A 12132-nucleotide genomic window follows, 5' to 3' on the forward strand; every position below is an offset into this window, starting at 1 on the left:
TCATTTGTTGTTCCAGAAACCTATATAAATCCTTTTGTATATTCAATACAAGTACATTCTGTTTCTATTGTTGATACCAAGCTTTAATCCATGGTAGTCAGATGCAGGGTATCATTCCAATTTTCTTGTAAATGTTGAGACTTGCTATGTGTTGAAGTATGTGGTCCATTTTGGAGAACATTTCATGGGCTGCTGAGAAGAGGGCATATTCTTTTGTATTTGGGTGAAATGTTCTGTAAATATTTGCTGTGTCCATTTGATTTATGATGCAATTTAACTCTAGAATTTTTATGTTAGTTTTTGTCTGGATAACCTGTCTATTGGTGAGAATTGGGTAATGAAGTAACTCACTATCACTGTGTCAATATGTGATATGTGATTTTAGGTACTTCTTTTATGAACTTTGTGTTTGATGCATAAGTGTGTAGAATTGTAATATCCTCTTGGTAGATTTTTTCCTTTGATGTAATGTTTGTTCCTATCTCTTGAGATTGGTTTTTGTTTGAACTCTATTTTGTCAGATGTTAAAGATACTTATGCTTGTTTGCTTCTTGGGTCTAATACCTTGGGATATCTTTTCCTACCCTTTTGCCCTGAGGCAATGTATACCCTTGATGATATGTTGTATTTTTAGATATAGCAAAAAATGGATCCTGTTTTTAAATGCAACATGTTAGAGTCTTTTTATTGGATAATTGAGACCATTAATTTTCAGAGTTATCAATGATCATTGTTTATATTGATTCCTGCTACTTTGTTGTTATGGTGTAGTCTTTTCCTCCTTTTTTGATTAACTGGTCTGAGATCATTTATTCTTTGTATTTTCTTGGATGTGTTTTACTTCTTTAGATAGAAGTTTTCTTTATATCTCCTTTTTTGTAGACCTAAATTTGTACCTAGGTATTTCTTCTTTTTTCTTTTTTAAAAAGATTTATTTATTTAATTTATATGAGTACTGTTGTTGTTTTCAGACACACCAGAAGAGAGCATTGGATCCAATTACAAATGGTTGTGAGCCACCATGTGGCTGCTGGGAATTGAACTGAGTACCTCTAGAAGAGCAGTCAGTGCTCTTAACCACTGAACCATCTCCCCAGCCCCTAGGTACTTCTTAAATTTAGTTTTATCATGGAATGTTTTTCTTTTTCTGGCTATTGTGATTGATAATTTAACTGGGTATAGGAGTCAGGGATGGCATTTATGGTCTCTTAAGAGTTTCTAGAGCATCCCTCCATGCCTTTCTGTATTTTTGAGTCTCTATTGAGAAGCCAGGTGTTATTCTAACAGTTCTGCTTTTGTATATTATTTCATCTTTTCCCTTGTTTTTAGCCTTTCTTTGTTCTGTACATTTTGTGTTTTGATTATTGTATGTCATGGGTAATTTCTATTTTGGTTCTGTCTATTTGGTGTTACGTATACTTTTTGTACCTTGATAGTCACTTATTCTTTAGGTTAAAGAAATTTTCTTCTTTGATTTGGTTGAGAATTTTTTTTGTGTCTTTTATCTGTTTCTTCTTCTATTCCTATTATTTTTAGACTTGTTCTTTTCATAGTATCCCAGATTACCTGGATGTTTTGTGCTTATTTTTTTTTCTTTTAGATTTAATATTTTCTTTGACTGAGGTATTAATTTCTTATATACCTCTTGAATACTGAGGTATACCATTTCTTCTTCAAAGCTTGAGAGTCTTGTTTTCATGTCTTTGTATTGTGTTGATGAGGCTTACTTCTGAGGTTTTTGTTTGACTTCCTAATTTCTTTTTTATTTTTCTTTTCATAATATTTTTATTGATTTTTTGGGACTTTCACACCATGAATCCTGAGCACACTCACTTCCCAGTTATCACAGGTCCAAACTCACCCTGTGACCTTCCCCCACCTCCAAGGAAGAAGAGGAAGAAGAGGAAGAAGAGGAGGAGGAAGAGGAGGAAGAGGAAGAAGAGGAGGAAGAGGAGGAAGAGGAGGAAGAGGAGGAAGAGGAGGAAGAGGAGGAAGAGGTGGATGAAGAAGAAAAGGAGGAGGAAGAAGAAGAGGAGGAAGAGGTAGATGAAGAAGAAAAGAAAGAGGAAGAAGATGAGAAGAATGAGGAAGATGAGGAAGAATAGGAGGAAGAAGAGGAGGAGGAGGAAGAGGAGGAGAAAGACCAATTTATATTGTTTATATACTCACTAAAGCGTGGCCAAGATAAGAAAAGAGTGATACTCAAATACTCAGTGGCCGGCCTCTTAAAATAATGAGTTCTTCCACACCTTCACTCCCTCCAATAGCCATCAATTGTGGACAGCTACACTTCAGCATCCTTATCACAATTTTTAAGGTTCTCTTTGATGGAATTCTATCTAGGCTGTTACTTTTTGGGGGCTAGAATAGGGGTTGTCACATAAGCCTTCCAGTCCCTCTTTTTCAACTGTGAGTCTGCAGTTATCAATACCATTGCAAAAGTAGCTTCTTTGCACTTACAGTCATCAGGAGCATGGGTTATGGACTTTGACATGGTTTCTTGCATCAGCACATCATAGATATCAGCATGGTCCCTGGTGATCATAGTATAGATGATGGACATCAATAAGGCCTTCTGCCATAACAAGGGCCACGGACACCATCATAGTCCTCAGTAGCAGCACAAGCCAAGAACTTCAGTGTAGCTCTGGCAGTAGCACAGACCATGGGCATCTGTATGGATTTCAGTAGTAACACAGGCCACAGACTCAAACATGGACCCAAAAAGTAGCACAGATCATGGACATCAATACTTCAGGTAGCAGCACAGATCATAGGCATTCCTCTTGGTCTTCAGTGATAACTCAGACCATGGACCATAACAAAGCCCCTGGCTGCTGTAGGATCTAAGACATCCACATGAACCTTGAGCTTCAACATTGGCAGCACACCAAAGTGGCCTCCAGGGGCAGCTCAAACCATGGAGGTCTTTTGAGGAGGTCCAGTCTAGTAAATGAACTGTTTGCCACCTTGGACATTCTGTTGTTGCTCAGAACCAGAGAGATCATGCTGCTGGGCAGCGTGTTGCAGGCTGAGTCCACACAAGCTCCAGGCTGCTGTACCCTCTTGGCCCTATTTAGCAAGAACAAGTTCCCTCCTCCACCGCGGCCTTCTCTCATACTTATCACCACAGTCCTGCCTCTAGTCCATCTCTCTCTACCATGTACTCACTGGTCCACTTCTCCATCTCTCTCACCTCTCTATTACTTATTTGTTCATAGTATTGGCATTGAAAATTGCAGTGTGTCATATAGTCTTTTGTTTTGCCTAAATAGCTTTACATCCAAATATACAGTGCAACGAATAGTCCATCTGATTCAAGGTTTCTGAAACACCATAAATACTGGACCATTGTTGAGACTTGTCTTGGATATCCTGCTGTTTCCCAGAGCTCAGGTTGATGTTGTGGCTAGGCAGGGTGTGCAGGGGCAGGTTCTGTGTGAGCTCTTGGCTGCCACACACCTCTCTGCCAAGGTTATCTGCCACCCTGAGGCTTGCTCTGCTTGACCTTTGTGCTTTTAGCTGCAGGCAGTGCCACTGCCCTATCTTTTAAGCAGGGCAAGCAGCACAGGTTTCATGCTGGGGGCTGGCCAGCCAGAGGGCCTAGGGATGCCTTAATCAGTAATGACATGTTTCCTTGGGAGCTCCAGGCCACTGCACATCTCCCTGTTGTTGCTGCTGGCAGCTCCATGGCTCATCGGACAAAACCTTTGCACTTGAAGCCTACTGGTTGAGACACCATGGCAAAGGGTATAGATTTGTCATTCTCTGCCAAACATGGCTCTGTTCTGCCAGCTTTCCAATTTCATTTGCCTTCCCCCCTTTTTTATTTTGCTTTTCAAAACAGAGTTTCTTTGTGTAGCCATGTCTGTCCTGGAATTCACTCTGTAGACCAAGCTGACTTTGAACTCACAGAGATCTGCCTGCCTCTGTCTTCCAAATGCTGGGACTAAAGGTCTATGCCACCATGTTCCCACAAAATTTGCCTTTGCCTGTTTTTCTCTGTTATTCCTGAGATACTGTAGGCTCTGAAGACTCCTTTTCTGTCACTGTGTCACCCTTCAGAGCCTCCATTGGTTTCTGGGGCTGGGTGCTGCCATTTTTTTTTTTTTTGACTTCCTAAATCCCTTTCTCCCCTTTCTATTTCTAATTCCATGTTTTGAATTATTTTCATTATTTAATTTTACCATCTGTGGGTTTTTCTTTTTACAGACTTTATTAAGGTCTTTGAGCATATTCACAATTGCTCTTTTGCAGTCCTTGTCTGATGCTTCAGTTATATGACGTTTCTCAGGATCTTTTGTAGTGGGTCACTGCATTCAGGAGAACACACAGTGTCCTGGTTGTTAATGATTGTGTTTCTATGCTGTTTTCTAGGCATCTGGAGTTAGAGGGATTGAGGTGATTTTAGGTGTTGATATCTGGTCTTATTTTTGTTGGGTGTATGTTCCATTCTTTGATATCTTCTGCTGTCTCTGAATCTTAGGAAAGTGTAGTGGCTGTGAGTTGTCTGATAGAGAGTGCTTCCGCAGGTCAGTGGGGAGCAGAGAGGAGTAGAGATGGGCTGGGAGAAAAGGTTTGCATGGCCTTGGTGGGGGGTGGAATGACATGGCTCCTGCCTCTGGGATAGGGCCAACAGGGTATGGACATCCTCCTGTGTTGACAGTTGTTGTGAGCATAAGGCTTGTTTGTACAATAATGTACATATTTCCACCTTCCTCCTTCAAGGAATGTTCTCTGTGTTAACATTAAGGACTCCATGATAATCAGACAGCAGGAGTCCAGGAGGCAAAGGTGTGCTAATGTCTCAGCAAAATGGTAAATGCTGGGACCTTCAGGGCAGCCCCTAAGGCTGTGGAAAAGAGTTCTAAAAATGTGAGTTCAAAATATATAATTTCTCAACTATGTGAAAATATAAGGATGCAATATGAATTGTAAAAGGAGCTTTACAGAGCGAAAGGAACAGAGGCAGTTGCACTATGAGCCAGCTCTCAGAAAGATACAAAGACAGACAGATACAAATTCAGGCATATTCCTGAGTTCAAGGTCAGCTTATACAGAGTGAATTTAGGTCTAGGTTCAGGCATGGTAGCAATGGTAATTACAGGGTGGGACCCCACCCAGCTATCTTATTGTCTGTGCTTGTGCTTGCTGTCTCTTCCTAAAAGTCAAGGGGCTAAGGTGGTGGGATACTGGTTTATAGGATAATCAAAAGGGTACCTGGAGTTTATGACTGGATTGATATGTAAAATAAAAGACTGGGCTTACGATCTGCAAGGGATGAGCTATCCAGAAAAGTTTTTGAATAGAAGGGAGAACTGCTCTAGTTTTTGAGCAGAAAATAGAGCCGTTTGGGACAAAGAGAAAGCAGTCTGGAAAGCTGTCTCTGCCAGCTTGGACCCACGATTTGACTTCAAGTCATTTGTGTTCACTGCTCCCAAATATCCCTTCTCTTAGAAGCCCTCTGCAAGCTGAGGCTGGTCCTTGGCAAAGGTTGAGAGGGGCTGTAGGAAAGACCTAAGAGGATTCTGTACACCCCTAGATGCAGAGTCCCTTGGAAGTTGGAGGTGTGGTGGGAGGGTTTCTGCAAGTAGGTTGCAATATGACAAAGAATAATATGGAGAAACAGGTTTGAAAGGGCTGGGGCAGTGGTGCCCAACCTTTCTAATGCTGTGACCCTTTAATACAGTTCCTTATATTGTGGTGACCCCCAACCATAAAATTATTTTTTTTTGTTGCTACTTCATAACTATACTTTTGTTGCTCTTATGAATCATAATGTAAATATTTGTGTTTTCTGATGGTCTTAGGTGACCTTTAGGAATGGTTCCTGATGTGTTTATAAAAAGATAAAGATAAAGAGAATATGTTCTGTGGTTGTGTGTGATAAGGTATGGGGGAAGGGGATGTCTCAGCAAGGAAGAACAATCAGAAAGGAAGAAATTGCATTCTCTTCTTCTACCTCCTTCTCTTCCTCCTCCTCCTACTTTTCCTTCTCCCCTTCCTCCTCCTCCTCCTCTTCCTCCTCTTCCTTCTCCCCCTCTCTCTTCTCCTCCCTTTTTCCCTCCCTACTTTCCTCTCTCTCCCTCTCTCTCCCCTTCCCTCCCTCCCCTCCCCCCTCTTTGCCTAGCTCTCTGCCTAGGTCTTCCCCATAGAGCTTACATTTAGTCATCTTAATGCATGCATTTAAAATTTATGTCTACATGGACATAAGGCTAAATAATTGTATAATAAATGTGTAAGGCTTGTTGAGTGTTGCTGAAGCACTCTGTTGTGGCGACAGACGGTAAGACCCAGGGACAGACCTTTAGAAGACAGTTTTAAAATCTATCAAAGAACAAATCAGCATAAAATCCTCTTCAGTCCTGGCTCTACACCACCTACAGTCATCATGAGAGGATGGTGCTTTAAAAATAGCAATGCTGTCACTATATACATTTTATATTAACTTTTTTGGTTTAATTTTAAGATTGTGATTTCATTACATCTCTCCCTTCCCTTTTCTCCCTCCAAACCCCTCATACACCCATTCCTGCTCTCTTTCAAATTGATGGCTCCCTTTTATCAATTGTTATTGCATGTATACATTGTATGCATATATATATGTGTGGATATATATATATGTATATATAATGCTACTCGTATATATGTTTTCAAGGCTAACTGTTTGAGTAAACAAATCTAGGGTTTAAGGTATACTCAATTAGGTAAAACATAATAAAATTTCAATATAAATTTAGGCTATTATTTAAAAACTATTAAAAAAAACCCTTTCAATAGAAAAACATTTCTTTAAAAAAGTCCTGATACCAGAGGGTTTCATGCTGAACCAATTCAAGTAGTTACCAGAGCCTGAGTATCTGTATCCTCATCACCACTACCATCACCACTACCACCACCATCATCAACCATCATTATCCTAAAACCTTTTCAAACGTGTGGTCTCAAACCTTCCATTTAGAACTCCAGTTCTAATATCACAAACATTTTGTCTTAGACAAGAATCTGTATTTATAAACTAAGGGTAGATTTTTGTTAGGATTGCATTTTATAATGAAATATGAAATTGGGGTGTAGCTCAATGGTAAAGCACCTACCTACGTGCTTGAAGTCTTGGGTTCTACCCAAAGTGTGTACACACACACACACACACACACACACATGCATGCATGCATGTGCATGCACACACACACACAGGGTGCAAAAGCAACTGTGGCCATGATGAAGCTGGACAGACTTGAATCCTGTAGAAGCTGACACCCCAAATGAACTGAGCTAGGGGCATAGAGGAGAGGGCAACTTACTAAAGCATGGGCCAGGTAGCTAATAAGGGAGTGGTTTGACCCCACAGCTCCAGCCATGGGCCCTGCTGTGTCTTTCCAGCCTCAGCTGAAGGTGGGTCTCTGGCTTGCGCTGTTCAGACAGAAGCAGCAGCGTTTCCTTGGCCTGTTGTCCTACCTGGCTGAAGCTGTAAGGTTTGAAACTCGCTGGGAGTTCTGCCACCTCTGGGATGTTGTCATAACCTGAGGAGTTGTTTCCCCACTGAAAAACATGCATGCAAGTCATTTGGAGCAACTCCACAGGTGAAGGCCAGTGATTAAGGCTCTGCAGGAAGGGGAAACTGAAAACAGCAGCTGAGGCTTTTCTGAACTGAGCTATTAATCAACCCACCTGCGCCAAGAAAGAACCAGCAATCCCCTTGCAGGCCCAGGGTACCTAGTATCCTCTCTGTCACTATGCGCCATTTCAAGGCTGCTGGGAGGCATGCCAGGTACCCAGGATGTGAAATAAAGCCTCATTCACCTGATGTATGCATGACTGAATGTCCCTTGCTTCCTCCATCTTACAGACATCCATTTTCAGTGTCCTGTATGTGCAATGTACGGGGTTCTGCACTGAAGAATAAGCATGACCTCAAGTTTCTCATCCCAGGTACCCTCCTGGCCTCACCACAGTCTCAGAGATGGGAAAGCAGCATGTTTGGGGATATACAGACTCTTCATGGTTACACTTTCTAGCTATGAAATTTGGGTTAAGAGGTAGTTTTCTATTTGACCCTCGGTTTCTTTAGGGGGAAATGAATGGAAAGCTGTGGGGAGCTGACACAGTTCTCAGCTAATGTGCATTGCTGATGTGACCATGTCCGTGTCAAGGGCCCAGTGCCTCAGACCCATCGAAATGGCACAGCCTGCCCTTGTCCAAGGACCAGTATTTTGAAACAATTGGATAGTGTATATAGAAACTATCAACCCCAGCTTCCTCCTCTCTAATGACTGTAGCCTGAAACTGATCTCCTATAGAGACATCCTTCCTGGGCTAACTAAACTCACTTCTTTCTTTGGCTGCATACAGCAAACCCACCTTATTGATTTAGAAGTAGAAAATAAAAAGTGTTGAGTTCTTGGCTGCTGCTTATGTGTCTCCATCAGAGCACATGGCCTGCCTAATCCCAGCTTTTCCGTGGGTATGTCCATGAGTCTGTCCTGATTTCATTCTCTAATAGCCCCAGTAAGACCGACCCACAAAGCTGTGTGGGATATGGCAGAAAGCATTCTGCTCCATCCCAGTATGCAGGCGTGCTAGACAAGATTGCTATTAGTTAACAGGAACTTTTAGTTAGAAATTGGCTGTTATTTGAGTTGATCCATATGGCAGGCTTAGGGAGAAGTCCTTTGTTTATTTCCCCCCCGGGGGGGGGAACTAAATTGGTTATATTTGCTTACTATGAAGCTTAGTTTGGGTAATACAGAGGAGTTGGGCTGCAGTGCATGATCAAGGACAGGGCTTTGAGTTCTCACTCTCAAGAAGATGGGGTTTTGTGGGACTTGCGGATTGCAACAAAGGGCAAAGGTCAGGAGAGGAGAACAGCTGTGTTTTGGGGAAGAACAGATAAGGCATTTCCTAGGGGGTGTGGATACTATTGAAGAAAAGAAGCAAGTAACATAGCAGTCACTGCCTGCTCCGCCGCTGAGATCCCTCCACTTCCCCAGAGCTTCAGTGACGTCAGTGGTCTAAAGCAGCCCTGTCTTGGTGCTCTGGAGAAGTTAAGGAAGAGTGGGGTCTGTTTTGGGTTGCCACAAGATGGAGAGAGACCATAAACCAGAGCTCACTGTGGTGAGAAGAGGGATTCTACTGGAGTGGGAATTCCAAGTGAGGTGTGGCCTGAGAGAGAAGCCCTTGGAAACTGGATTTAGAAATGTGCAGTATGAATGTACATCACCTTAGTTAATACATGATTGTAGCCTCATTTTTCATCGATTCACTTGGTGGCCTGTTATTAAGAGAGGGCTGGGCAAGGGTTGATCGCTTCTCTGCTCCTATTAATGTATGAGAGTACTGACTTTCTGCCTGCCTGATAACTACTGATGTGCTCTCAGTGAAGACAGACAACAATCAAAACTGTAGATTTTATGTTCCTCCCGAAGGCCATCCATGGAAGAACACGATGGCAAGGAGATGGGATTTGTCCTTAATGAGAGAGAAAACTTTGGTGAAAGTCCTTAAATACGGACGGACATGTAAAGGCAGACTGCCCCTCAGACTTCTAGCAAAGGAACATTTATTTAGCAGTGTCTGTGGGACTTGTTTACCATAAGCCACTGGATGGACTGGCACATAGTAGGTGCTTCATCAGCACTTTAATGGATAGACCTTCATCTCTCTGGATAATCTTGAGAAATAAGGAGGGGCTTTACTGCCCCTGTATTCATTTATCTATTCCTGTATTACAGATCACCCCAAACTCAGTGACTTAGTACAACTACCCTTTTTATTTGCTCATAATTCTATAAGTCAACATTCTGGGCTGAGTTCAGTTGCTTGGTTCTTCTGCTGTTTCTTCTGGGGCTCCTCTCGTTATGTACCTCTCTGATGGTTTCACCATAATCGCTGCTAGGTTGTGTAGAGCGGCTTACCTTCTCATCCTGAGAGAGTCAACACATGATGTTTTCCATATGTCATTCTTTTGAGACAGCCTTTGGCAGGTTGTGAATGTGCATATGACTCTATTTTTATGTATGTGCAGTTGAGTATGTGTGTTGTGTGTGTGTGTGTGTGAATGTGCATATGGAGGCCTGAGAACATTGACTTTCATTCCTCAGGAGCCACCCACCTTGTTTTAAACACAGGCACTCTCATTGGCTTAGAAATTGCTAGGCTGACTGGTAGGCTAGCCTCAGAGATCTGCCTCTGCCTCCTGTGTGCTAGGATTCAGTGCGGACTGACACCCTTGGCTTTTTTATGTGGTTTCTGGGCACTGAACTCAGATCTTTGTGCTTACGAAGCAAGTACTTTACCATCTGCGCTAACTTTCTAGCCCGAGATTTTCTTGGTAAAATAAAAGCTGTGTAGACAGTGCAGATTCAAGAGGGCAAAGAAACATATCACACTCTCAATGACAAGAACAACAAAGCCTCAATGCAAAAAGCTGTGCACAGGGGGCTGGGAGGAACTGAGGCCAGATTCCCTCCTCATCGTGCTTTCATCAAGACTCATAGCATTATCTTCTAGTCTAAAAGGCAGTGCTCAAGGTATCCAATCAGAGCATCAACCTTCAACTTCCCCAATAACTTTCTTACTGCTTTTGACCTCATTTAAGAAGTCCCTAGGTGTGTGTGTGTGTGTGTGTGTGTGTGTATGCTGAGGTTGGTCTCACATTTTGATTTGCTATAGTGTCAAAATCAGCCCATTTCCCACCATCTTTGTCTAATCACATTGTTCTATTGATGTCACGCCAAGTTCTATGATTGTCCACGGTGTAATGTTTCTGCTGTGAACATGGTTTTCCCCAGGGAACAAATTAATGTGAACCCAAATGAACCTCTTCTCCTTTCATTGTTTACTCACAACCTTCCTTTGATCCTACTACTTGGGATCCACCCAGTCCCAAACTCTCCATTTTAAATTTTTTCTTATCATAGGACTCAACACTACTTACCGTTCTTCATGTTATATTTATTTGTTTGTTGACTTCTATCCTTCTTTAGAATATAATCTCACCTTCTCTGCCTTCTATCCATCTATATATTCTTCCATCCTTCTATATTTCCACCCATCTGTCATCCATCCACCCACCCATCTAACCATCTACCCGTCCATCCATCCATCCCATCCATCCCATCCATCCCATCCATCCATCCATCCATCCCATCTATCCCATCCATCCATCCATCCATCCATCCCATCCATCCATCCATCCATCCCATCTATCCCATCCATCCATCCATCCATCCATCCATCCATCCATCCATCCCTCTTTCTTTACCCCTATACATGCATTCATTAATTCATACATCCTTCCTTCTCATCCATCTTGTTATCTATCAATTTATTAGTCTACGCAACAGTCCATCCAACAGTCAATTCATCCATCCATCCATCCATCCATCCATCCATCCGTCCGTCCATCCGTCATCTTTGTGAGCAGCTTGCCTTACTACACTCTAGTATGGTTTAAATAATAGAAAACAAAACCTGTCAACTAGGATCTGATAAATTAGTGTCAAGAGATTGAGTGGCTCTTCAGCCTTGTTATTCCTGCTGAGCATCTGCCTTCAAGGTGAGGGAAGTCTGTAATATGCACAAAGGTGAGTCTTCAGCTGAACAGGGCCAAGGTCTGGACATATCTGAGAGCCTTCATTAGGGACTCCAGACTTGTTCATGCCTGAAACTCTATTTACTTATTTATTTTTGGAAGACACAAAGGGCAAAGATTATTTTAAAAAAGACACTGTAGCAAGTTTTGCTCAATACAAGTTTTTATTTTTGTATTGAATGCTAGAATATATTTTGTGAGAAAAAAGTCCATTTTCAGTGAAAGAATAATAAAAAAGAGACACTGTAGCACATTTTGCTTAGTACAACATTTTCTTGTGATCTCTTTTTTCTTTCCTTTTTTTCTTGAATTGTTCCTTTCCCCCCTTTTATTGAAAATAGAATTTTTTCTTCATTTAATGCATCCTGGTTATGATTTTCCCTCCCTATACTCCTCCCAGTCCCCCACTTCCACCTTGTTCTTTTGTCTCTCATTAGAAAACAAATAGGCTTCTAAGGGACAATAATATGATAAGATAAAACTAACACAGTGGACTAGAACAAAACAAATCGAAGGGAAAGAGCGAGAGCAAAGGTGCA

This window comes from Arvicanthis niloticus, chromosome 1 (assembly GCF_011762505.2).
Source record: "Arvicanthis niloticus isolate mArvNil1 chromosome 1, mArvNil1.pat.X, whole genome shotgun sequence".
NCBI classification, from domain to species: domain Eukaryota; kingdom Metazoa; phylum Chordata; class Mammalia; order Rodentia; family Muridae; genus Arvicanthis; species Arvicanthis niloticus.